Raw genomic sequence first — 26,686 nt, 5'->3', positions numbered from 1 at the left:
TCTAAATCTGGATCTTTCTCTAAGAAGCAGCAGAAGCCAGTTCTAGGAGCCCCCAAATTGTAGGAACCCTTAAACAAAAGGAAAGGAAAAGCCAGGTTGGGATGGAATGATTGCCTGGCCCCCTGCTCTGCCCAGAGGACCCTGCCTGGGCTGAAGGGACCTGCAGTCAGCTCACTCCAGGCTGCTGTAGGTCTCAGGCTGGTTGTTCCCACAGCTTCCACGTCTGTTACCTTATTTGCTGGAATTTTCCCAGCAGGGCCCTTACTTGCCAGTGACTAATGAGCTAAAGCCATGATTACCAGGCAGATGGCTGCCTCCTTTAAAAACAGACATTAGACAATAAAATGCCACTACATACCTCACCTGCAAAGCAAAATCAAAACAAAATTCTAAGTCTAGCTTTGTTTTTCTTCTGTTTTTCTTGCCTGTGTCCCCCTCTGCTACAGATCAGGGTGAGAGGTTCCAAAGGAAATCAAGAAGGGAATTTATGATTCGAGAAAGATCATGACACGAACAAGCCACTGTCTGTGACCTTCTCCTGAAGGTCACAGCAGCAGAAACACAATGGATATCAGATGACCAGAGAGAGGACAAACCTCATCCTCATGTGATAGGTGGGCAGGAGGAGGTCCTGGACTTGACCATCACCAAGTATGATGGGCAGCGGGTGAGGCTGGAGCAGCAGGAAAACAGGAACCTGATGGAAACCAAAGCCCTCTCACCTCCATTCAAGGCCCTGCTTCAGAAGGTGTTTTTCCAGCTCTGCTGGACTCCAAGGGGGCATGCCTCAACTGAACATTCCCCTGAGGAGCAGAGCCTCCTGTTTACTAAGCATGTATTACGGGCTGAGAACTGGCTTGGTCAACAGATCTTCACACCATCCCTGAGAAGCAGGCATCATAGTCTCCATTCCCAGGAGAAAAATCGGGCTCAGGAAAATGAGATTATTTGCATGTGGTACCCAGCTGCAGCATGGTAGATTACATGGTCCCAAGTCCCCTGCCAAAGGATGCTGGGGACAAGAGGAGACATCAGAGTTTTGGGGCATTGGGGCTAATGATTCAATTATATTGCTAATTCAAATTTTAGTAATTGAGGTTGGAGTCCCACGGCCTCACATCAACCCCTTTTAGAGTTCTCAGGCCCTAAGTCAAGCTTTTGGCAAAGTCCAGACTGACACAGGTTTGGCTAGAAAGCATGAAGGGTTTATGTGTTAATGCTCTCCACCATCACTGTTAGAATGTCAAGAACTGGGGACAAGTCAGGTGCCAGTGGTTCATGCCTGTAATCCTAGGTTACTCGGGAGGTTGAGATCTGGAGGATCAAGGTTTGCAAGGTCAGCCCAGGGAAATAGTTGGTGAGACCCTTTAATAATAATAAGAAGAAGAACGACAACAATAACCAGAGCAAAATGGACTGGAGACATGGCTCAAGCAGTAGAACACCTACTTTGCAAGCATGAAGCCCTGGGTTCAAACACCAGATTCATCAAAAAAAAAAAAAAAAAGAGTTGGTGACAAGTCTGCCCACACTTTGGGGGAGGTGGGGGAACTATGGAGCCTTAAATAAGCCACTTGTCCTAGGTCCTACCTTCATTTCTTGCTAAGTCACCATGCCACCATGCTCTTGGATGAAAGCCAACATGCACATTCTGCCAAGGCCCACCCAGTGCAGTTGGAAGGGTTCCTGTGAAGCAGAGTCCACGTGTGAATTCCAGTCTCCATTCACTGCCCATGCAATCTCAGTAAGTTATACAAGGCTCAGTGTCCATGTATAGGACAGAGAAAACTTCCCAGGATTTTCATGAGAATTAAAGAATTAGCATCCATGAAAATGTCAAGCCTGAAGTCAATAAGTATGTACTTTAATACGAAGTACAAGCAGCCTGTAGTAGTTCAAGAGGAAATGTGGAGGGGCTGGAGGAGTGACTCAAGCAGTAAGAGTGCCTACCTAGCAAGCAGGAAGCCCTGAGTTCGAACCCCAGACAGACTCATCCTTAGCTGACTGCCAGAAGTTATCAATTGAATGGATCTATGAGAATGAACTTGAAACCAACTCAATACTCGATGATACATAGGAGAAAACATGTAGGCACTAATATAGATTAGCCTACAGGCTAATGAAGTGAAGGGTTTGCTAGAAGGGTTTGCAGGAGGGATAAACATGGCCTCTTGGGGGATGAGAGGCTTAAATACTTTCAGGAAAGGGAAAGATTTACTGTTTGAAAGAGAGCAGAGAGGGATTCCACTCCTTACCAGCTAAGCTGAAATGAGAACCCAAATCGAGTACCTGTGTTTCCAAGGACCCTTGGCTGGCCAGCTTCATTAGCTGATGAGGTCAAGGCCAACCATCTTACTCTTGGAATGGCAGTGACCGCTCCACCAGACTGAAAGGTTTGTTTTGTGGAAGTGTTGATCTCAATACCAGCCTGTAGAGCCCAAAGAGGAGCCAGGCCTAGAAAGTTAAGAGACAAAGCCACAGCCGAGGAATCTGGTCCACCCACTCTCTATCCACCAGCCTGTGTGCTCCTAGTAGAAAGACTGGGTTGGGCCTCAGGACACCTGGCTTTCCCTCCAGTTCAGCCTGTTTGAGACTTTAGGCAAGGCCAGAAGACTACCTTTAGCATACCAGATTCTCCATTGTGTTCACCCGTGAATTTAACCTTTCAACCTCCGGCTTCCTCTTCTATAAAAAGAAGTTTGCACCTGTCTCAAGGCCTAATGTTGGGCTAAAAATTCCCAAACCCATATTGAAACCAACCAAATACCTCACCTTAGGCTGACCTAGTCTTTGGATGTCTTCATGAAAATTGGGGAAGCAAATGAAAAGATTGAGAAGCCCTTAGACCTACGAGGCCACATTGCCAGACCTCTCTGGGGCAGTGAAGAGAATCGTCTGCAGCCTGGTTTTGGGATAGTGGACCCCCAGGACACTGCCTCAATTCAGTATCTATTACATCCCTAGGATACCTGTGGGCTGATGGACTCCTTTGCTTCCTTCCTACCCCTCACACTGCTGTTACCTATGCACACCAAACTGCACCGAAATTCTCATATATTTTAAGGCCCTTCTATACTCACGTGAGCCTCATGCCTGTAACTTCTGTGTCCCCAGACCTGGGCAGTGCCTGCTGAGTCTTGGCCACTACCCCAAGACTGGCTCACCTGCTCCGGCATTTACCGTCTGCACTGCCATCCTGTGCTCATTACCTATTTGCTCACGGTTTTCTTCTCCCCGCTGGACTGTGACTTAGATGCATAGCATCAAGTCTCCTGCTTCTGATATAATCCTTGCCCCACTGCTTCCAATCACAGGGGCAGGGGTCACAGGAGTTCTATTCTGGCATAACTGGTCCGGTTGTTGGAGGGAATTGTAAAGCAACAAAAACAAAATACCAGTGGCTTGCTCCAGACGAGGCACCGGTGTCAGAGCAGGGCACTGGGCATCTCGGGCTCTAGTCTTTGTCAGCCTGCAGCTCAGCTGGGTACCCTGCACATTTCCTTGGGGGTTAGGGCTCTCCTTCTTGGCTGGTCTCCTACAGAGCAGACCTCTCCCATCTCCTCTACCTTCTCTCCCTTCCTTGTCATCCCCACAAGTCAAACAAGCAACAGGTAAGCTTTGGAGAGTTTCAACCTCCAGCAGGAGACCTGTGAATTTGCCAATGTGTCTATGGTCAAGAGGGTCCCAGGGGACAACGGGGGCTAAACCCAAAGCATCCCCACCATCCCCAACCTTCTCCACTTGGGTCAAACTGAACGAATGATGACTCAGGAAAAGGGAAGGAGAGGTAGAGAATGTCAATCTCACTAAGCTTTCAGCTTTAGGAGGGAACTTTATGGCAGGAGAGGGAGGTGGGGAGGAGACCCTGTGTTTCAGGACCTGGCCATGGAGAGCACTGGCAAGTCTGGCAGGGGAGGAGGACAGCCTCAGCAGAGGACGGGGATAAACACACTCCCACACACCTACCACCTTCACTAGTTATTCTTTTTAAGTCACCAAGAAAAAGTTACGTAAGGAGAAAAGACACAGCTCCAATGGAGCGAAGGAACATTTCATTCAACCTTGGGGTATTTAATTTAATAAGAGGCTCCTACAGAACAAAGCTACAATTCAGCATCAGCCTTGCATACAGAGGAGACAAAGCATCATAAGAGGAAACACCCACACACGGGGGACGTGCCATCACCATGCATTCAGGGACCCAGCTCGCAAGGTCTGCTTACTCAGCCCCAAGGGGTCCCGGACGTCTCCTCTTCCCGGATGCTGGTAAGAAGTGCCCGGCTGTGAGATGCTGGATGATGGGATGCAAGTGACAGCAGATGACAGCTCCCTCGGCTCTGACAAATCCTGCTGCCTCCCTCCAAAGGCCCACCCGAGAAGGGGTTTCCCAGCTTCTTCAGCACAAGCAATTTCTAAGGTTTGGCTGTGTTCTGGAGCTGCCGCCACTGCACGTCTGCAACAGATGGGGACCGGGGCTGGGCGTGTTCCCAGTCCCCAAAGCAGCACAACAAGCGGCTGGCAGACAGCATGGGCTGGCCTGAGACAGCACAGGCGACAGTCCTGTTGACGAGAGCTGGTTTGCTGCTCAAAATGCAGGCAGAGCTTGGGACTGAGGCAAACTGTCATTACCACCTGTGTCAGGGTGGCTGGGCAGGTAGCTCTGTACCACACAGGCAGCCAGCAGGAGGGAGGGCCAAGCTGAGCTGTAAAAAGACAAGCAGCAGAACGAATGAAGACAGGAGCAGAGGCCGGCTTCAGGTCCTCCCGTCAGTACAGCCCCCTGCATGGTCTCTACAGAACTTCGGACCACAGCTAGCTAACAGCGGAGGAAAAGCGCATGGAGGTTCCTAAGAATCCCTCTTCTTGGAGTATAAAGAATGTTGCCTTTCTCTGGTGACAATGATGGCTGTGACCCTTCACAAGGCTCTGCTAGTCAAATCCTCACTGAGGCCAGGTACCCCAACTCCAGTCAGACAACCTGCAAACCACAGAGGGCAACATAGTCTCTGCCTGTATTCACCTTGCTTTTTATTTTTTGTCTTCTGATGCTTTGACTCAAGGTGGGGTCCTTGCTGATCCTAGAGGGACTGTCACTCCCAGGGGTACCCAATTCCTAGAGAGAGAAACCGAGTCACGCCCCAAGGCCCCTCTGACAACCAGGGATAGCTCAGACCCTCCAAGAGCTGGCTGAAATTACTCAAAGTAGCCAATCGTAGGCCTGCTCACCCTGCCTCCCTGCGGCCTTCCCTTGCCCCCTCTGCTTCCTGACCAAGCCCTGGCACTGCCCAATGGCCCTGCACAGTGTGCCCTGCCTCCTGTTTCCAGGGATCTGTGAGTGTAGTCAGTTTCTTCCTTTATGACAGGCACTCCTCTGTTACACCTGATTATCTGTGTGGTAACACATGGTTAAAACAAATCCTGGGTACGTTTGAAATGATGCTCTAAGGGGTATACAAGCTGACTGGGAAGAAAATGGACCTGAACCATTAAGGAGAAAGTGGGATCTCCATTTCAGAACCCTGCAGTGCTCATCAGTAAACCCGCTAATGACCTGAACTCTTCAGCAATGCAGGATTTGCTTCAAACGACAGTGAGTGACCCCTTGATGAAGACACCCAAGAGGTATGATTTAAAGGAGAAGATTCAGCGGACAAGTTTGTCATCCAGGTAAGCTTAGTGGCAGTGAAAGGTAAGAAAAGGTGGATGTTGATGAATGTTTCACAGAGAGGCAACAAAAACAATGTTACATGGTTGTCCATGGGGGCTCAGGAACAAAGAGAACTGAATCAGGGATTTCTAATGAGGCTGGGAGTTTGTGACTTTCTTAAGGTAACTTTTAGCCCAGGCGGGTAATGGCGGCCACTGTCCACCTGATAATCCATTCTTGCACCTAAGAACCAAAGGCATGAGAGTCTGGGGCAAGATGTCTTTAGGAACTAGGAACCCTGAGTCCTGGCCCCCCGTTCTGTCCTCCCCAGTCAGCGGATTACCTGAGAATGTCACTCAGTGTGGAGCCAGAGGCATGTTCTCCACACTGCACTTCAAAATCCTTTCCAGACCCAAGCTCTCATATTCTGGGACCTCAACCCAGCTCTGAGCCATGGCTTAGGCATTTCTCTGAGCCCCAGGCCTGCCTCAAACGCACACAAAAAAATCAACCGAAATGGATGCGCTCGCTCCGTACACCTCCCAGAGCTGTCGTTGGGATAATGGACAAGCAAGTATTTGGACAAAAATAAGCATCGGCTGGGGATGTGCAGGATTGTTCTGGAACTAGAGGGCAGCACTAGAATAAATACAAGGCTTAGCAAAAAGCTGGCACCATGCAGTGCTGAGTGAAGGACCAACATCCTGTGGCCACAGCGTCCCCCTTCCCCTGTCCCCTGGGGTATGGATGCGAATGGCCATCCAGAGATCTGGCCAATCTCAATATTTTCTCCTGCTGGTTCTTGAACTAGTCTTGCTGGGTGAGCCAGGCTTGTTTTATTTTCTGTGTGCTTTCTTCCAAAGCATACAAGCAAGCCTGGAAAAAAAAAAAGCCTAATTCATTTTGCTTGGAAAAGCTGGAAATGCCAGGGAATGGGTACCACCATCTAAGAGTCAAGGATTTGCTGCAGTAGAAGATGAGCGCCTGAGAATGACCGACGTGGTGTGATGATTTTCTGTAGCTCTGACAGCCACATCACAGCATCACTCGTTAAAGATGCTGTCACAAACAACCGTGCTGCAGCTTGCAAGCTTCCAATCTCAAATAAGATCCTGTCTTCACCTGTGTAATATGCCTCCCAAAGTCTCCACTGCATGCTTAGGCTGTCTGTCGTTCTCCTTTGGCTCCTGAGCGGGTCCACCTTCTCGTTTTTTAAAAGGCAGAGTGGGCTCCCCTGGAAGACAAAGCCCAGTAGATGGACAATCCTAGCAAAGCCTGAAGACCATTGCCAGTGCCATGTTTCAGAATGAGCCGAGGGAGAGATGTCCCTTACTGAGGCACTTCCCACTCCTCTTGCCTCTCTCACTAATTCATCTTCCCAAACCCTATTTTCCCAGCCTTACACTTAGCACCTTCCCCAGACCACAAAACAGACAACACAACAAAAACCAGAGAACCTTTACTGGCTCAGTACCTCCTACAGAACAAACCTGCTTCTTCATTATGGGTACAGCCGTAGAAGCCTGGCCCTCAGTCATCCTTCTGACCTCTCAGGCTTGCCCAGGGCCATCAGCCAGAGTCCTCATGGGTCCCTCAGCCCCACATGCAGACACGTGCAGACTGCATTCTCCATCCCTGGAAGACTCTACCCTACCCCAAGGACCTTCCCCTGGCATCTCTGGGTTAATACCCAGCCCCTCTCCTGGAACTGATGCTTCCAGTGTATCTTTAGTGCTGAGAGCTTTGCAGATGCTGTCTCGGTCTGCTCAGCAGGTAAGTGGGTACCACACTGTCTATTTTATCAGCAAGGAAACCAGGACTCGGAGAGGCTGAGCTACCAAGGTTGTGAACGGAGAAGGTGCATTGCCAGGATTCTATCACAGCTACCTTCCCTTCCCGATCCTGACACGTTCTAATGGGTCCTCGCATCCTCTTTTATTTATGTGGTTTTGCTTGCTCCTATCTTTTGCTTTTTCTGTGGCTCAGGCTCATTACTTCTCTAATTAAAAACAAGAATACACTCATCCTAAGTGAAGGCACATCACGTAGCGGGATTGTCAAGCGTGCACTGATCAAGTCATGTGGTAGCATTAGGAAATTACATAACAAATCAAAACAATGACTTCAAAGAGTTGCCAAATGACATGGTAAATGTGGCAGGAAAATCTCAAGCTACTCCCAGCATTGCCTGAGCCGTGTAAGTGGAGTGCATGTTTGTATACTATAAAACCTGGAAACCAGAAGCACATGTATGTAAAAACTGTACCTCCCAGCCCTGCCCCTGGACAACAGACCTGGCTCAGCTATCTCGGCATCCCAGGGACCCCCACACAAACCCTTGTCAAATCCCATGCTGTCTTCAGCCTTGAGCCTAAAAGTCAAATACTACCTGCCTCGCTCACGATCCTGGGACAAGGCATTGCTGTAGGTGACCACATGGTCACAGCCCTAACATCAATAGAACCCCACAGTCCTGTCCACAGCACAGACCTGTAGGGGTGTCTGGAGAACCAAAATTAGCTGCTCTAGAGCAGAGATTCTGCTCCATCAAGCCTTCACCCTTCCCATGACCCCTCCCCACCTCACTGTCAATCCGGGGACTACAAGGCCTGAGCACAGGCGACCCAGGGGCCAAGGCAGAGGAGCTGGTGAGACTGGTGTCCTAGGCTCAGTGCCCAGCTCCTGGCTTCACTGGCAATAAAGAGCAGGTGTGGCCTGGTGTTGTCTGGAGGACCCTCTGGGAACAACATATGACTTCTAATACACAGAGTGGTGCATAAATGGGATGGTACTTTACTCTGCAATCCCATTTCTTCAGGTAGCTTGAGGCCAGCATCTCTGCACTTGTGAACTCTATTATAGGTTGGGTAGTTTGATAGCTTCCGAAGTACCACAATTAGGAAGCAACAAGTCACAGAGGCCCAGTCGGCCCTACCAGTATCCTTACAGAAGTCTGCCATAGAGGGCATGCTAGCCAGCTCAGGAAAGGTTAGAAACCCTTTGTGGCGAAATGAGTAAAGGTCAAGTCAGTGACAGGACCTGGCCAGCATGGTGGCCTCCCAAGCTGCAAGGCCTAGAGGCCAGGATGCCATCGGTCCCTACCCTCCAGCTCAAAGGAACCTGCTGCCAAGCTCTGCCATTAAAGATGACCTTTACACTGGGGTATCGCTCAGTGCGAGTGCACTTGCTTGGCAGGACTCTGGGTAAAAGCTCCAGCAAAAACAAAGCAAAACACAACCAAAAACACAAAACACTGCTCAGAGTGAATCTACCAAAGGTTGCATCGAAACTTCCTCTGAGCTACAAGAACAGGTCTGACCTGCTGCCTAAAATCGTCTGTAAGAAATTGGCAAACTTTTTTGGCAGTACTGGGAGTTGAGCTCAAAGCCTCATGCTTCTTCAGCAGGAGCCACGCCCTAAGCCCTTTTTTTTTGCTTTATTATTTTTGCAATAGGGTCTCTTGCTTTGTGCCCAGGCCGGCCTGGACAGGGATCCCCCTATCTAAGCGTCTCACGTAGCTGGAATGTCAGGTGTGTGCTACCAGGCCCACCTACTGATTGAAAATGGGTCTGGCGAACTTTTTGCCCAAGCTGGCCTCAAGTTGTGATCTTCCTGATTTCCCCCTCCCAAGTAGCTACGATTATGGCCTTGAGCCATTGTGCCTGGCCAGATTTGGCAAAAGGGTTCCTTTCATGTGACAGACCACTGTGTCAGAGGCTGTCAGGGGGGCGACAGCTCATCTACCTCCAGTTGCCAGAAACTAACAGTATTTATCAAAGCGTGCCACACAGCCACTCCTTGGATGCTTCCATGCAGACAGACAGCAGTTTTTTAAAACTCGTGGGCTCCAAAGAACTTGGAATCTTTATGATATTACGCCTTCATATGAATGGGGAGGAAACATAAACTCCTCCACCCGGTCCCAAAGGGTAAGAGTTTCTCCACCTTTCAAAGCCAATTCTGAACACCTGAAGGTCTTAAGAGACTTGAGCTACTGTCTGAAGCCTCCTGAGTGGAAACAACTCCCAGGCTATGAGCTCCACTGACCTTCAATGTGGGGTGGGCCTGGACCCCTGCACCGAGCACACGGTGCGTGGACTGCACAGACCATGTGTCTGAGGCACGTCACCTCCTGAAGCACGACTCACCTCTATCAAATAAGCTCACATGTGAAATAAACTCTAAATCCCATGCGACCACTAGGTCAGTGACTTTCCCAAGGTCCTACAGCTGGGTGCTTCGGGCCAAGGCCAGAACCCAGGCACTCATGATTTTTAGCCCCTGCGTCAGTCTGATGGGAAGACACTGTCCCCATCTACAGGAAAGCTGGCTGAGACTTGGCACACAGCTCCTAGGTGACTCCTCCAACTCCAGCCTGAACAAGCCCAATGCACTCACAGTCCAAGGAACAGAAGTCAGGGGCACAGCTGGAACCCTTTGTACTAAGATGACACACTGGAAAGTGCTGAGGGATTCAGGGGAAAGGAGACACACAAGGCTCACCTCCTCTCCAGGACGTCTCCGACCCCATCCCCATCCCATCCTTGGTCCCTCCATCCCCAGTCCCAGTGACTCCTGCCACTTGCACTGCCACAGGTACCTTTGGCTTCCATCCACCCCAGAAGATCCTGGAGACACACACTTTCAAATGCTCCATAGTCCCTAACTGAATGTCACACAGGTTCATCAGCCAGCCCAGGAAAAATCTTCCACTCCTGAAGCATGGGAGCCACTGTCTGGAAGATGAGTGGGCTCACCATCAGCAGAAATAGCTGGGTGCTCAGGAAACCCCTGTTCTTCTCTCCTGTTTCTTAGTTAAGCAGAACCAAGATGGGCTGCTCTTGCTCTGTCTCTCAATGGTCCCTCTCCTGGTCAAAAGTATTAAACCCCTCATGATGTGCCAGACTCATGCTGGGATGCAAAACACATAGAAGAGAAAGCCCCTGACCTTGTGGACTTCAGTCCTGGCCAGAAGGGCAGCCATGGAGGCAAGGAATATGCAGACTGAAGTCAGTGTAGCACCTTGTGTGGGACAGACAGCAGCCACCAGAGAAACTTCCAGATGAAAGGGGCTGCTTTGGATGAAAGTCATAAACAAAAGGGCTTCATGAAAGGAGTAAGGCAGAGACTCTGGAGAGGCCTCACATCCTGCAAGGCCCTAGTGCATTTCCCTTGTTGGGCTCAGACTCACTGCCAAGGCTCTAGAAGGCTCAGGCAACTAGGCCTCTCTTTCCAGCCAGGAAGCGCTGGGTCATCTGTAGCCAAAGGCTGTAGATGGCTAGTCTCAAGCAGGTGCTCTAGTTCTGAACGTCTGTGATCTAAAGCGAGTTAGAAGGCACTACTGAACAGAAGGCTTGGCTATGTCTGGGGTGGAGGCCAGGCTGTCACTGAACAGTCATGAGATCCCCCAGCTTAACCAAACAAACACACTGAGCACAAAACAGTCTTTCTATACATTGCCTCCCCCCACAGTGTCCCCAAGTGTGCCATCTCTTAGACATGGTGGCAGACTCATCTTCCTGAAAAAAAATCCTCGCTTGGCCTCTGAGCTCTTTCTACGTGTCTACGGGTTCAAATTCCAGCTTTGCCACTTACTGGCAACTGTGACGCTGCATGTCATTTAGCTTCTCCAGTTTACTAGCCTGTAAAATGGGCTTGATAATAAGGACACCTACCCATGGAGGTGAGGATTCAATCAGTATGCATTTCATAAACACACTGTGTGCTTTTTCCTGAAATTTACAGAAGTAATGCAGTCCATCCCAGTGACTTGGGGGTTTTTCTCCATCACCAATGGAGAAAAGCCACAGAGACTCTGAACCTTAAAATAAGGTAGGACAGGGCAGAAAGTAAACGACAGAAAGTTCTGAAAACATACACCTGCGGTCACCTCTGGGTGGGGTGATGTTCAGGACGGGACTGGGACCAGGGCAGAACCACCGACACCCAGGGAGCCTCTCACCCAGGATGTGGTAGCCTCAGAGAGAAGGGATTGGGTGACTTTGCTAACACCTCGGCCTCCTTTAACCAACCCACTGACCATACCTGGGGTATGTCAGTCACCTTACAAAGGCTCTACTGGGGAGAGAGGGAGCACAATCAGGCCCAGCCAAGGGAGCTTCTGAGCCAGCTATGGGAATAGGATTTGGATAGCTCCTGAAATCAGGGGGACAGAGGAAGGGTCCCAGAGAAATTAGGGTGGCTCCTCTGGTCAGGTAGGTTGCTGCGGGCTGGGCGGGACAGGTGAGGTACTAAAGGCTGGGCAAGAGTATAAAAATAGGAGTGACAGGAAGGGCAAGCAGGAGGAGAGGGGCAGCAGAGCCCCAAGCTGGAGCTCACAGGGCAGCTGAAGAAATAGGTGCCTCTAGGCCCTGGCACTGCCTCCTGAGGCAAGAGCTCAGCGTAGTGACCTGGTGACCTGGTGGCAGTGCATAGCCAGACCCTTAGGATCTGACCAGTGCTCCTACAGTGACTAGGGGCCCACCTCTACTCTGAGGTCAGACTTCATTCTTTCTCACAAATGGCTCCCTGTGTTGAGGTGGTACCACGAATCTACAACAGAAAATGGCCCAGACTTTAAAAATAAGCAAGAAAACCACCCTTCAGCTATTTATCAACTTGGGGAGGCAGTGTCACCAAACAGCTCAGAGTCCTTCTAGGGACCTCGCTTCCAGCCTACTACACCTGCCTTGCACGGAGAAAACCCAGCCTAGCTGCAGGAGCAGATCCCAACCTGACTTGTCACAAATGTGCAGAAACCCCGGCACAAAGCCACCTCCCTCGCTGGCCAGGCGTGGCTAGAGATGGAGGCCCAGGGACAACAGGAAAAACCTGGATCCAGTTTTGTGGGCTAAGGGATTCTAGGATTCTACAGCAATTGTTTTATCCAAGAACTGAATGAACACTAGAACTTAGGCTGAAACTGTTAAAACAATGAAATGAGTTCAGAAGCCCAGAATTCGACCTTACTGTAAGTAGAGGCTGGAGAATTTGGCTCATTTATGAGTACTCACTATGTGCTAGGCACTTGGTCCCAGTAAGTCTGGGACCAAGAAGGTAAAGGTGGGGAGTGAGGAGCCTCTGCCTACCCGTCTGCCCCTCAGGCAATCATCAGGAAACTTTCTGCATCCTTTGGGCCCAAAAGGGAGTCAGGAGTCTGATATCTCAGTCAGTTTCGGAAGCCCTCCTTGATCTTTCCCCAGGACTGCCCAGAGATGCTGGGCCCAGGATCCCTCCTGACAGCACCAGCTAGAAGGTTGAGCCCTTCCACCTAGGTAATTTGTCTGATGGCTCAACCTGGAGGGCACCTCAGAATCTCTGGAGCATATGTTCAAAAAACAGATCCCACCTGTGAATGAGAGAGGCTGAACCGATATGCACCCCAAAGACCCACTGGTAAAAAGCCCAACCACTCCAGTGCAAGGACAGGAAACGAGAAACGCATGGTGAGGTCCCTCCATCACTCACAGCATGATTTCTAGAGTCAGTCAGAAAATGTCTGTAAGGAGTAAAACACGGTCAGAAGTCTGAGCTCTCCCTGTAAGAAGGAATCAGCCCCGATTTAAAGTAAACTAAAAAGCCATCACTTAGACTTTGGCTATTTAGTGAGGAGCAGTGAGTTTCCCCAGCACAGAGTATTTATGAAGTTCCAGGGCTGAGAAAGCTGCCTGGCTGGAGGTTTCATAACTGGCTCAGGTCAAAGGTCCCAGTTCAGGCCGCATTTTGCACTACTTTGTTTTTCCGCTGTGTTATTCTGCCTGTTTCCTGACATCAAATTCTAAGCCGGGCCTGTGACTGGATCATGTGTCATGAGTTACCATCCAGCTTGTGAACTATAGCGCAGGTGATAGCATGATGTCATAAGATGTGCCTAATCACAAAGGCGGGTCATTCCAAACTGTTGCTGGTGTGCTTTCAAATGTAATGGGCCACAGTGCACTTGGCTATGTGCCTTGCCTTTCCCATGGGTGATGTGTGCCCCTTCCCAGCAGAAGCCTTAAGAGCTTCCCTGCCAGCCAGGCATGGTGGTGCATATCTGTAATCTCAGCTACTTGGGAGGTGGAGAGTTGAGGCCAGACTGGGCAAAGTTAGCGAGCCCCTATCTTAAAAACAAAATAAACTGAGCACAGTGGCTCATGCATGCCATCCTAGCAACTCAGGAGGCAGAGACTGGATCTCTGTTCAAGGCCAGGCTAGGCAAAAAGTTCTCCATTCAAGAAACTTCATCTCAACCAATAAAAGCTGGCTGTGGTGGTATGTGCCTGTCAACCCGGCTACACAGAAAGCAGGAAGATGGTGGTCCAGGCCAGCCCAGGCAAAAAGCAAGACACTATTTAAAAAATAACAAAAGTAAAAAGGCCTGTGGCAGGGAGTGGCTCAAGTGATAGAACACTTATCTACCAAGCACCAGGCCCCGAGTTCAAACCCCAGTACCACCAAAATAAATAAATAAAGTAAAAACAAAAAGACTGGCATATGGCTCAAGTAGTACAGCACTCAGCTAACACGTGCAAGGTCCCAGATTCAATTCCCAGTCCACAGAAAAAGAAAAGGAGCTGTCTTATGCCTACTACCCCTCTTGTCTCTGTCAAAGCAAAGACCCAGGTAGGGACTGTCCCTTCAGCCTGGTATTCCCAAAATAAACAGGACACAGAGCAGGGCCACTGCTGGACACATTATATAAGAGAGAAATCAGGTTTGTCATTGTTCACCACTGAGAACTGAGGGGTCAGTAGTTACCCCAGGCCACTGCTCTTTCTCTCTCTCCCCTTTCTTTTTCTTCCCTCTGAGTCCAGCCCCATAACACTCACCATAACTCAGTGTAGCTTCCAGGTGGGGACAAAGTGCTTTACGGACCCTGAATTGCTATTGGAACTGAGTTTGAATTGAGGCGACTTTGAGAGGGAGCCCAGACCCACAGGCAACACAATGCTTTATTCGTCTTCAGTAAACTCATTTTAGATTATTCTCTGATCATTCATACTTTGGGTGTATGTTTTGTCTCCTCAGTAGCATCTTAAAACAATGTGACAATGGTGATCTTTTTGTAAGTACTCATCACCCTTAGCCCCTGGAGTCAGCCCACCAGCATGGGCTTCCTCAGCTGCAGTTAATTCAACAAACACGTCCAGGACGTTCCTTGTGTGCCAGGCTCTCTAGGCAGCCAGGGCACAGAGATGAAGGACAAAGTCCCTGCCCCTGGCCATTCCTGCTGCAGAGGGGTTTGTCTAAAAGGTCAAGGCCTTTGAGTCTGGCAGGAAGTTTCTCGCCCTGTTTCTGTTTGTGCTACTCAACTGGAGACCCTTGGTTCTGTCCCCAATCTGGGCTGGTGTTTGTTCAGTGTATCCTTCCCTGGAGAGATGCTTTGGGTAAAGCGAAGCTGACCTCACAGAGCTCTGAGCTCACGTTGTCACTAGCAGTGAGGTCGTGCTTCCTTCCCATCCTGAGACCCCTGCATCCCTTTCCTCCCCACAACTGCATCTGAACAAAAGTCAGTAAGCAGCAACAAACAGCTCCTTAGCCAGCACTGGTGACCAGCTGGGGTGGGTTTGCCCAGGGTGGTCCTGGTTTAATACAGAAAGCCCCACATGCTAGGAGCTCCTCCATCCCTGCAGACTCCAGCAGCTGGTCATCCTGACAGGCAGAGGATCCCCTGTGTACCCTCCCTGGACAGTGAGCGCAGTGGGTCATCACCCCCTGGCCCCACCCCCACCCACACCCCCACCCTCTCTCTCTGTGTCCCTCCACTTCTAGTCCCACACTAATCTCACTCATTTCCTCTTTCCATTTTGCAGCTCTTTGGTAAGAGGAAGTTCCTTCCCGTCGCTCCCTTCCTCTGTTTCATTTATGAGATGAAAACCTACCCTCATCACTGAATAAGAGGAGTGCTAGGAATCTGCGTTTGTCAAGCAAAGGTAATTACTCTAGGTGAAAATGAAAGTTCTCCTCCCAGTAGACTGAGACTGTTAGAAGGGCCCACAAGCATTTCTAGGGTATTCTCCATTTGTCTCTTTTTCTTCTTCACATCAAACCTACTTTTCATAAAATACCACTTTTAAAGTAAATAAAACACTATTACGATACCATTTTCATGCCTGTTACTACCGTATTCATTCATTCATTTATCCAACAAGTTGTTCTCTTATATTGCATATTACAGTCATGAAGGGTCTTCTTACAACATAGGCCTCCTTGATTGCGCGTGGACCAATGGGAATCAGGTTCAGAGAAAATTTCAGATAGAAGGCCGAAACCAGAAGAATAGACAGTGCTGTGTAGGAGACTACAGTATAGTCAAGCTATCTATTTGGAGTCTAGTGTGGTGGTGCATGTCTGCAATCCCAGCGGAGACAGGAGGATCTTGAGTTCAAGATTAATCCAGGAAAAGTTAATGAGACCTTATCTCTAAAACAAAAACATAAGGGCTGGAGCGTGGCTCAAGTGGCAAAGCACTTGCTAGGCTCCAGGTACAATCCATAGTACTGAAAAAAAAAAAGTACATTTGGCTCCAAATTTCCTGCCAATTGCTGCCTGTCAACCTCAGTTGCACATTGGAATTACCTGAGGAAATTCCAATTTCCTTTAAAAAAAAAAAAAAAAAGCTCAGAGTTTCTAAATTGATTCAGGGGTACCACCACACCCTGGGATTTCGAAATAGCTCCATCTCCCACCCTGTGACTCTAATGACAGCCACAGCACAAGCCAAGGAAGGGAAAGATGACAGACTGCTAGCTTCACATAAGAGGAAATGGTTCTGTCTGTCCCTGGGAGGAAGCACAGCTTTTCCAAACCAGATCCCAGTAGAAATTTTCCGAGGGCCTCCAATAAGAAAGCTGGGTTGTTGTCACCCCTCCAACACCAGGCCCAGCTGGGTACACTGTGCCGGTGTGGATTTCCAGGGAACGGTAATATGGGGCCATCCTGGTTCCAGCTCCATGTCAGGCTCCTCACTCTGTGTTTCTCCCCTCCAACCTTGTCCAGAAGACCCCAGAGGAATGACCCAGTGAACACACACCTGGGCTTTGACCTCACCTGGAAATAGGAAGGAGCCCAAATATGACCCAAGTGCACCAAGCCAGTCCATAACCTGACAGGCACACAGCAATCGTGGCCTGCTAGTGAGTTCTACTGCAGGCCCTGGCAGTGGGGCTGCAGTTTTGTGGGGGAGGCGTTCCTGAGAAGGGGAACTGACAGCTTGGTGAACCAAGTAGAGAGAAGGTAAGTGCAAAGAGCCTGAGGCAGGTCTTGGCAGTATGTGATGAGAATGAGGGCAAGACATGATTTGATTCATCATTTTACAAGTCTCAGGCTGTAGTATGGAGGATGGACTGTAGAGCAGACCATGAACCCAGTGCAAGTGGGGAATACAGTAGGGAGGACCCTAGGAATACTATGAAGAAAGAGAAAGCTCTGTGGCACTATCACCTGCACTCTGTAAGGGAAGCAGAAGGAGCCAGAGCCAGGGAGCAAGGGGACCCTGCAGCTCCAGGCTCCATATTGCCTCTGGAAGCCCTGACATCTCTGGTCCCAACCCCTCCACAGTCCAAGCCAAGTTCCTCTGACTCCAATGGGCTTTTCAACTGGGGACAGGGGTAGTGTGGAGAAATAATGCCCCTGCTGGCATTATCACATTCAGAAAGGCACAAGGGACATCCAGTACAAAGCCATGCCCCTACATCCAACTGATGTATAAAATAAGTCTTTAGCGAGTGTTCAGGCTCCCAGCTGTCCCGTCCCCAGGTGTCAGGGAGCGGGCTCATCCCAGGGGTGCCCGTGAACATGTACTTGCAAAAAATAAGAACGCTCCCTCCACAGTGAGTCCAAGCCAGCTCCAGCACATCTGCCTGAGAGGCCACCTCTCCTTCCACTGAGAAGACCTGGCCCGTAGCGGGGGTCCAGCGGGCAGGGATAACAGAGGACAGTCATACGCCAGTCACCTGTGTGGGAGGTAGACAGCAAATATCCACCTTTGGACATATCTCTGAGTTAGAAAGAAAGATGGGGAACCAGCTCCAGGCAGGGGGTGACAGACCATACTCTTAACACCAAGTAAATGCGGTTTGGGAACAAGGATGATGCCTGCCAATGGGGCTGATCTTGAAAGAGTAAGGTCAAGTTCAAAGAGAGCGTCAACTCAAGTCTAGGCTTTTGCAACACTACCAAGCTGCCTCCCGCTTCTCAGGGAACGAGAACATACACACCGAGGTTACCTGAGTCCCGCTTTTATGAATCGAGTGTACCGAGTCTTGTGTTTTGTGGCAGTTGTTCTCTGTAAAGTCGCCAGAAACACTGAATAGGTGAGTGTTGAATGGCTGTCCCTAGAGGAATTCAGGGCTGTGTTCCTTAAAACCTCTGGCCATAGCATCTTCATCAACTGATTGGCACATAACCTCTCTTTACAGGTGCTTGTATCTACACACCTAACTTCTACACACACACTGGTGACTGGACAGCCAGCAAGTCCCAGGGCTAAACATCCCATCTTAAAAAGTGTGAATAGAGAATACCAGAACTCTAAGCATCACGGCTGTTTGCTGGAGTTTTGACAATTTGGGGGTCAGAAGGGGCCCTAGAAAGCATCACCTGACATCCAAAGGGATGGTGTCCCCGAGGAACAGGGCTGGGGCCAGCAGGCTGCTGCACAGCCTAGGCCCCTTCTATTGCCCTGGGTGCGAGTCTCCTGGGGCTGAGCGGGCATCTTTAAACAACAGGAACTATGGGATCACAGTCCTGGAGGCCAGAAGTCAGGGCTGGAGGTTCCTTCTGAGGCTGTGAGGGGTTTGTCCCAGGTCTCCCTCCTAGCTTCTCATGGCTGCTGGTGATCTGGTCCTCTTTGGCTTCTGGAAGCACCCCTTGGGTCCCACATGACATTGGCATCTCCCCATGTGAGTATCTGTGTCTAGGTCCCCTCACTTTTTGGGAGCAGTATCTGGGTTTGAACTCAGGGCCTCCCACACTCTAGGCAGGTGCTCTACTACTTGAGCTACACCCCCAGTCTTTTTTCACTTTAATTTGTGTTTCAGATAGGGTCTAGCACTTTTGCCTGGGGCCAGCCTCAGGCAGAGATCCTACCTCTGCTTTCTGAGTAGCTGGGATCACAGGCGTGCACCAACATACCCAGCATTCCCTTTTTTCTAAGGATCAGCAATACTGGTATAGGACCACCTATTCCAGGATGGCCTCATCTTAACGAGTTACATTTGCAGCAGCCCTGGTTCCAAAACATGATCATATTCACAGGTATTAAGGCACAAGACCTGGACCTTTTCTGGGGACACAATTTAATCCATATCAGGGTGACCCCATTATGTCTTCTCTGTCCACCTTCCCACCCCTTCTGAGGTCCCTGCCTGGTACCATCACCAGTTCTAAGTCTGCAGCTGGTCAAATGTGCCACCATGGGTGTGTGACGTGTAAGAACCATGCTTCACGTGCTGTGCACAGTGGGATCAAGTACCTGGGCTGCAGGAGGGGAGCACAAAGAGTTTCTTTCTAGCCTCTTCCAACACAACAGCAGCAGTGCTGGTACCTTATAATTAGGTAGCACTTTTGCCCAAGAGCTCCCCATTTTTTAAAAATAACGATCAAAAACACAGCGTCCTCATGGTCCACATCCAGGAGTGGGTGCTGCAATCCTCCTCCCATTATGATGTATTTTTAAATTGTCATCACCTGCTAAACCAGGAAAGGCTGCTGCATGGACAAACAGCAAGGGTCCTGCCTCCAGGGCAGCTGCTCTGTGTCCTGCTGCAGGGTAGACTAGCCCAGCCTCCACCCACCCTGCGTTTTCCTTGACCTTGGTTAGGACACCTAGGGGTGTTTGCCAGGCTCCTCAGGGGCTCTAATGGGCAGCTGGCTGGGAGCTACTGCCCCCTGGGCAGTTTGGGGTATGAGGGCGGGTCTGTGATGAAAGTGACTCCTGTTCAGGAGTGGGGACAGCCAAATAGGGAGGCATCTGGGATGGAGGTTGTGATAAGTAGAAACCACAGGCATGGCCCTGGGGTCCAGTGCACCAGTAAGCTGCAAACTTGTCTAATTTTGGGACATGCAGGACCCAGGGCATGTGATACGAACTCTTCCAGACCCCTGTGATTTTTGTTTCTAAATGACTGTGATCTGGTTAAAATGAGTATCAACAACAAGTCCTGTGGCCAGTTAAATGTCTTTCAATCATTCTTCTTGATACCATGATATCTCTTTTATGTAGTGTGTCAACTCTCCCCATGAGGTTGAGGAGCTGGGGAGCCAGGACCAGAACCAGTCTAAGAGTAACCATTGTCAACCTCAGGTTGATCAGCCACCTGCAGCCATAGACTAGAATGCTGGCAACCACAAGAGTCACCTTTGGGTTCAGGAACAAGAGAATGAGGTGATGGCTTTCCCAGGAGGCAGTCCAAGGCACCTTCCCTGACCCCTCCAACATTGCTCGAGCCCAAGTCAGCACAACTGGTGTCGAGTCCCTTTACTTGGTCACCAAAACAAAGGGCAGCTGGAACCAATGCTGGCTCCATTTCCTCCAGGGGTACTCAGGCTCTGCCCCTTCCCAGCACAGAGCCCTTCCAATGTGAGGTTGGGATATGAGGCCAGGGGAGTCTCTAGACTGTCCCCAACTGAACTTCTGGCTTCCTGTCTGGGTGCAGCCCCAAGTGGCCACAGGAGAGAGAGTGGTTCTCAGGTCACATCATACCTCCTGCGCTGGAGAACCATGTGGGAGGTCTCTAAGGTCTCCCATTCTCTTCTTTGGGCTTATTGGGTCCTGTTAAATTAAACTAAATTTGGTTTCATGATGCTTCTGAGTCTCTACAAAACAAACTGCTTCTCACCCCAGAATTCATGTGTTGGAAACTTAATCCCCAGTCATGAGTTAACAGTATTTGGAGGTAGGACCCTTGACAGTGACTGCATCAGGAAGGTTCTGGCTTCATTACTAAGTTCATGCATTCATGGATTCATGGACTAATGTATTGTGAAGGGAGTGGCTTTGCTATAAAAGTGAGTGTCCTGTGTTGCCCAGACTCTGCAGAGACCCCACCCAAAAAAGGCCCACATTCTCCATGCAGCCCCTTGACTTCGGACTTTCCAGACTCCAGAACTATAAGAAAGAAATTTCTTTTCTGTATAATTAATCAATAATTTTTATAATTAATAATTATCCAATATCAGTCTTTCTAATTAATTTCCAAGTCTCAGGTATTTTGTAACAGAAAATGGACAGAATGAAAACAAAATAAAAGCTTAATTCAGGAGGATTTGTTTTTTGTAACAGCCAGCTGAGTAGTCTCAGCCAATCGCAGTCTCCCAACTGCTTAGACCATATTCAAATAAGTCAAATGCCACTGTAAGGGATCCAGCTGTCTCTAGCTCACCTGCAGTTGCTGTCCCTAAATGTCACCTGTCTACTCAGCAGAGCCCAGCTCTCCAAACCTCTTCTGGTTCTGAGGGCTCCTGATTGGCAAGTTATTATTTGTTCAATTAAACTCTGCTAAATTCAACTTGCCAAAAGTTTGTGGCTTAACAGTTCTATGACAGATCCACTTAGCACTCACAAGAGATCCCAGATATTCAGTGACTGGATCACCTACAGGAGGAGAAACAGAACGGAGCGAATTCTTCAATGTTAAAAGGTCCAGCTCTGCCGGTTTGCAAAGACGCCCCATGCAAAGGTCACTCAACTCAAAAGCCAACACTTATCTAATGCTGCTGTTTGTTTAAAATCAACTTGAACGTCCTTTACCTTCTGTCAGCCTGAGAAATACAAGAGTGTGCTGTGCCCCCACCCGGCTGATCTGTCCTTCTCACTAGAGAGACATCTCCAAGGCAGACCAAATCAAAGGCACTGTGACATTCTGTGACTTACAGCCAGGGCACAGCGAGTCAGGGGCCCACAGTGCTATCTACCCCTAACCAACTGCAAGAGAAAGCAAATTGGTTAGATTTGGTGGGTTTTTGTTTTTGGTTTTTGTGGGACTGAACACAAAAATCAGTGCTTCATGTTTGCAAAGCAGGTGCTTTACCACTTCAGCCATATACCGCCAGTTCATCCTACTCTGGTTACTTTGTAGGTGGCATCTCACAAACTGTTTGCCTGGGCTGGCAATCCTCCCAATCTTAGTCTCCCAAATAGCTAGGATTAGAGGCATGAGCCATGGGCATCCAGCAAGATTTGGTGTTTTTAATTATGAAAAAATATCACAAGTTTTTTTACCACAAATATTTCAAAATGACCTTCAATTCCAAACAGAGGCCATTTCGGAGAACATGAGGAAAGAAAGGAGGTAAGTGAGCAGGGAATAAACATGAGGAAAAACAGGAGTGGTGACCGGGGGAGAGAGCCGTGGAGGAGAAGACAGGTGCTTCTTGTCCAGACCCCAACAGTGTTCACATGCTTAGCAGCAAAGGCACAGACTCACTTAATGATAGTAAGTCACGGCAGCAATGGTTAACAAAAATGTCTTTAAAGAGGAAGAAGCTGTACTAGGAAAGGGGTCAGTCACAAAACTGTGTGAGGGTTTCACTCAGAGAGAAGAGGGATTCTGGAATGTCCTGAACTTAACGCCTTTATCATTTCCCTTTTAGTTGCTAAAGAGCTATTAATCCCTGTTTCCAGCCAGCTCCCCTGTACCCTCAGGGCCTGGCCTGCCTCTTGTCTGGCAGTCTAGGGAGGACTTATTTTAGGGCCAAAGCTAAGCTAAATGAGATCCACACTGGTGGAGTGGCTCAAGCAAGTGTGAAGCCCTGAGTTCAAATTCAAGTTCCACTAAAAAAAAAAAGAGCCCGTACCTCTGCAGCAAAACCAGTGCTATGGGAGCTAATGGCAGCCCCACTGGCTCACTTGTGCCTCAAAAGAAAGAAGCTCTTGGGGAAAGGGCAACTGGGGTCAGTCCAGCTGAAAAGCCAGGCCTGGGCTTTGGAAATGGGCCCAGGCTGTACGAGGGGGTAAAGAGCAGGGACTTCATCCACGATGGTACCTCTATTTCTAGAAGCAAGAAGGTAACACTAGACGCAGAGCCAGGAGGAGGCTGCTGGAGGCAGCTGCCTTCCCTACTGTGTGCTCACTGGAGTCCATAGACTGAGGCACTGCACGACTCCACAAAGCGCTGCTGTCTCCCGGGCTTGGACTGGCAGCAGCCCTGCTCAGCTCGGACCCACTGCCTCTCTCAGTCCCCTCAGCAACTTGCCCGAGCAGCCTTAACCTGTCACCTGATATTAGGCAAATGACCTCCCTGGACATGTCCAAAGAGAAGAGCAGGTTCCCCCCAAGCCAGCACTGTAGACTTGCAGCTGTGAGAGATGCTTGAACTGCCTTTCCTGACAAGCACTGACTCCTTACTTGGGCCCACACATTAACTGAACACAGGAGAAAAGCTTGGCATGTCTGTCCCCATTTTGTGCCTATTGTCCTTTGCGCTGAGCCATTCTCTCCTGCAGCCACCTTGGAGTCAAGGAAGGACAAGAACGATCAATAACATCTTTATGACAAGAGCCTGAAACTACCCCTAACGAACAGCAGAGCCTTACAGGACAGACCGCTCCCCAAATGTGGACAATTACCTGTAATGCCGAGGCTGCACCCTGGAGCGGGAGTAACCATCTCCTGGGAACCAGACTGCTCCCCTCAAGTGGTGACAGCAATAACTACAGAACCCTCAAAGAACAAGGACTGAGATAATGGTGATCCAGGCTCCACCCAGCCAATCTGACCACCAGACTACATCTGTGACTGGGGCTGTTTATGCATCCCTTTGTCCCCTGCCCTAATTCTTTGTCTATTTAAAGCTAAAGCTCATGTCTGTACCCCAAAGATGACTGAGGATGGGCTGTGTGTCCCGGACCATATAATAAACCTCCTTTCTCTACCCTCCACCGGGTCTCTTTATTTGGGTTATAGGGACAAGTGACCGGACCTGACAAGTGGATGCCCAGGAGTTTGGGCCTGGGATATAAAAACACTGGTCTCACAGTCACATCAATCAGTCCATCTCCTAATCTTCCAGGAAGGAACACATTGTGCCTTCACTACATACTCCTCCCCACAACCAGTGCTCGCTGGACCTAAATCTATGTAGCAAACACTTCTTTCCAGATCAGAAAAGTAGTGATATTCTCAGTCACGAGCCAGTTACAGAAGAAGGAGGAGAATATAAAGAAGAAAAATGCAGTGATAGTCAAGAGCAAGGCGGTGTGACCTGGGACACTGTCTGACCACAGTTCTCTCCCTGGTTTGCAGTCAGGAACCATCCATCGCCCTGTTGTCAAGCTCTTGCCCATCTATTTGGGCCTCAGTTTCCCCACACAGTCTGTCCATGTATCTGCTATTTCTCACTTCTCACTCAGCAAACTCATATGCAGTGCCATAAGAACGGCCGTGTTTCAGTTCCAAGAGCAACTGCCACATCTTACTCACAGGCTATTTTAATCTTTCTTGGTGGCTTACATATGCTTCACCTGCAAAATTTACTCCTTTAGCAAGGATGTAGGTGGCAAAGGAACCCTGTCCCCAGCCTTGAGAACCAGGGAAAGAAAGTCATGCACCGCTGGTTCTGACTGGGGACCCAGAGCCCTGGGCTGGTCCTCCTCTTGTGACCTGTGAGCCCCCAGTGGTCGCACCTGCCACTGAGCACAGGAAGTGGCCAGTCCTTTAAGGAGAAGTGTTCATGAAACCTGGCAGGGACCTGGCTTCTCTGGTGACACCAAGTAGCCCAGGAAGCCACAGCAGGAGAGGCTGAGTGGGGTGGCTCCCAGGCAGGCTACACCCATGCCCCAGGGATTCTTGGAGAATTAAGGGGAGGGCACAAGAGGGAGACTTGACTTCCTCCTAACAGGTATGCAGGGGCTTGAGCAGTGAATGGGAACACTGAAAGCAAAGTTAACACCAGCACCTGAATTTGTGCCCCAATCCTGGCAAGCATTATGTTTTGTATTATGATTGTAATCAGAAAGGTAGAGTATAAGAAGACATCATCTAAGTCATTTGCTACGCTGGCAGATTCAGTAACAACAGGCCAGCACTTGCTAAGACAGCTGAGCAGTGCTGTCCCCAAGGGCAGGATGGGTCCTGAGGGCAGGATGGGTTCCAGGCACCAAGAGCCCCACCACTGACACTGCTCAGCCACCTTTGAGGCAGGGTTGTGGGTAACAATAGAGGTGATGGTAAGAAATGATGGCCGTGATGGTGGGTAACGATGATACTGAAGGTGACAGAGGTGAAGATGGGTAATGGTGGTGATGGTGGGTAATAATGATAATGATGATAGTAATGGTGGGTAGTGATGGTGTGGAAGGAATTAAGGATGGTGGAGATGATGGGAAAGGATGGTGGAGATGATGGGAAAGGATGGTAGTGACGGTGGTAAGGATGGTGGTGAAGTGGTAAGGATGGTGGCAATGACGAGTAAGGATGGCAGTGTGGGGATGAGGCCATGAGGCAGAGGATGCTGAAGGGTACAGCACTGTGGGCAGGGAGAAAAAAAAGATTAAAGCCAGTAACATTCTGCTAACAGCTACTTAGTGCTCCTTCAGAAGCACTCTCTCTTACGCTCCGTCTTAAGCAACTCTGGTCTTCAGAATTCAGGTGGAAACCGGTCTTCGGGACACAGAACAGGTGAACTACGGGATTCCCTTCAATCCCTGGCCCTCATGGGGGATGCTGTTGAACTGGCTCCAGCCATTTACTGGTCTGGGTACATCCGACTTGGCTTATTTAAAATGCACAGGCATTTAAAATACAATAGGCAAACACTCTGAACTGGGGACCAACCCGTGTCTGTACCTACATTTGTCCTCTGGACATGGATATGTGTGTTCCCAGTCCTGGTGTTTTGACGTGAACCCATGCACAGACACACGCCCACAGATACAGCTCCAGAGCCCACAGGTCTAGAGCCCACGCTAAGGGTCCCATTCTAAGTTCCTGAGGCTTGTACACATCACACCACACACCTCCTTCCAGTTCTGTGGTTTCTCAGGATCTGATAGGGACGTCATTCTGACAGAAGCAATCACATGGCTGCAGTGTTGCTATGTTTTCCCAAGTTGTTACTTTGTTATTTTCCCAAGAGTTTAATAAATTATGTCACCTCACATTCCCCTTAAAAGCTAATTTGTGGAGCAAAGTTGAAACGCTCTCTTGCTGGTGTGTTTCCAGAAAGAATGAACGGCATTCTGCCCACAATTTCACTCCCAAGGCCATGTGTCCAAAATGCTGGTTCTCGGATCTCAGGTCAGTATCTGTCCACACTGGGGTGAAGCCTCCCAAGGAAGTGTCAGCTGGAACCTGAGACCACTTATTAGCAAATAAAGTACCAAAATAAATTCATTTGAAATCAGATGCTTGGAGTCAGGAAGACTTGGACCCAATTCAAAAATATAGACCAAAATCTACCCTCTCTTTGTTGATGACAGATGGAAATCCTTCATCCTTTCTAGCTCCCATCCAGCGACGGGTCATTACAGAAGGCTCCACCACTAGAGTGCAAGGAGATACAAAAACCAATCCCTTGGATGAGAGGAGGCCAGCGAAGAGCACAGCTTCTGGGAGGTAAATGCTTGCAACCACATAATGTGTGCAAAGCCTGGCCTGCAGGAGGGAAGAAACCAGCTTGAAATGGTTCTGGAATCTCCCAGTGAAAGCACCAGGGCCTTGCAGGAAGATTGCGGCCCTCAGCTGGGTCCCTGGATATCTGGTGTCATTCTGAGCACATAGCAGCACTCCCAACCTCAACACCAGCATACGTACTACGCAGCCAAGCTGATGCTGGCAGAAATGTTCCTCCTTGGCCAGGCTCCCAAAGGGAGCCTTGAGTGGCCTATGGTTTTCCTCTGGCCAGGGGTTAAATGCACACATGCAGTGGGTTGAAGGGAGAGGAAGTGGGGGGAGGACAACCTTAGCTGACTTTTCCTCCTATGATCAACGCTGTTCCTTATTTCAAGGCAAACCTCAGAGACAGTGGCATCTGAGCTCTCATCCCCCAGTCTCCCTGTCCAGAAGTTCGTCCTTTCCACAGGCCCTTGAAGCCTAAGACCCCCATGAAGCACCCCGTT

The 26,686-nt window shown here is 49.5% G+C and overlaps 1 protein-coding gene across 8 annotated transcripts in view; it reads right to left on the bottom strand.

The window, feature by feature from the left end:
• The window catches only part of Prkag2 (protein kinase AMP-activated non-catalytic subunit gamma 2), a 259,543-nt gene that overhangs the window by 207,183 nt on the left and 25,674 nt on the right, over window positions 1-26,686 (bottom strand). The window contains exon 1 of one of the 8 annotated variants that reach the window (XM_074060348.1): window positions 4,224-4,359. The exons of the other annotated variants lie outside the window; for them this stretch is intronic. The gene's annotated coding sequence lies outside the window, so the exon portion shown is untranslated. Of the gene's footprint in view, window positions 1-4,223; window positions 4,360-26,686 lie in introns of those variants that run through there. 8 annotated transcript variants of the gene reach the window in all.

Source organism: Castor canadensis, chromosome 2 (assembly GCF_047511655.1).
Source record: "Castor canadensis chromosome 2, mCasCan1.hap1v2, whole genome shotgun sequence".
In the NCBI taxonomy this organism is placed as follows: Eukaryota; Metazoa; Chordata; class Mammalia; order Rodentia; family Castoridae; genus Castor; species Castor canadensis.
This window is presented reverse-complemented; position numbering and strand designations above follow the sequence as displayed.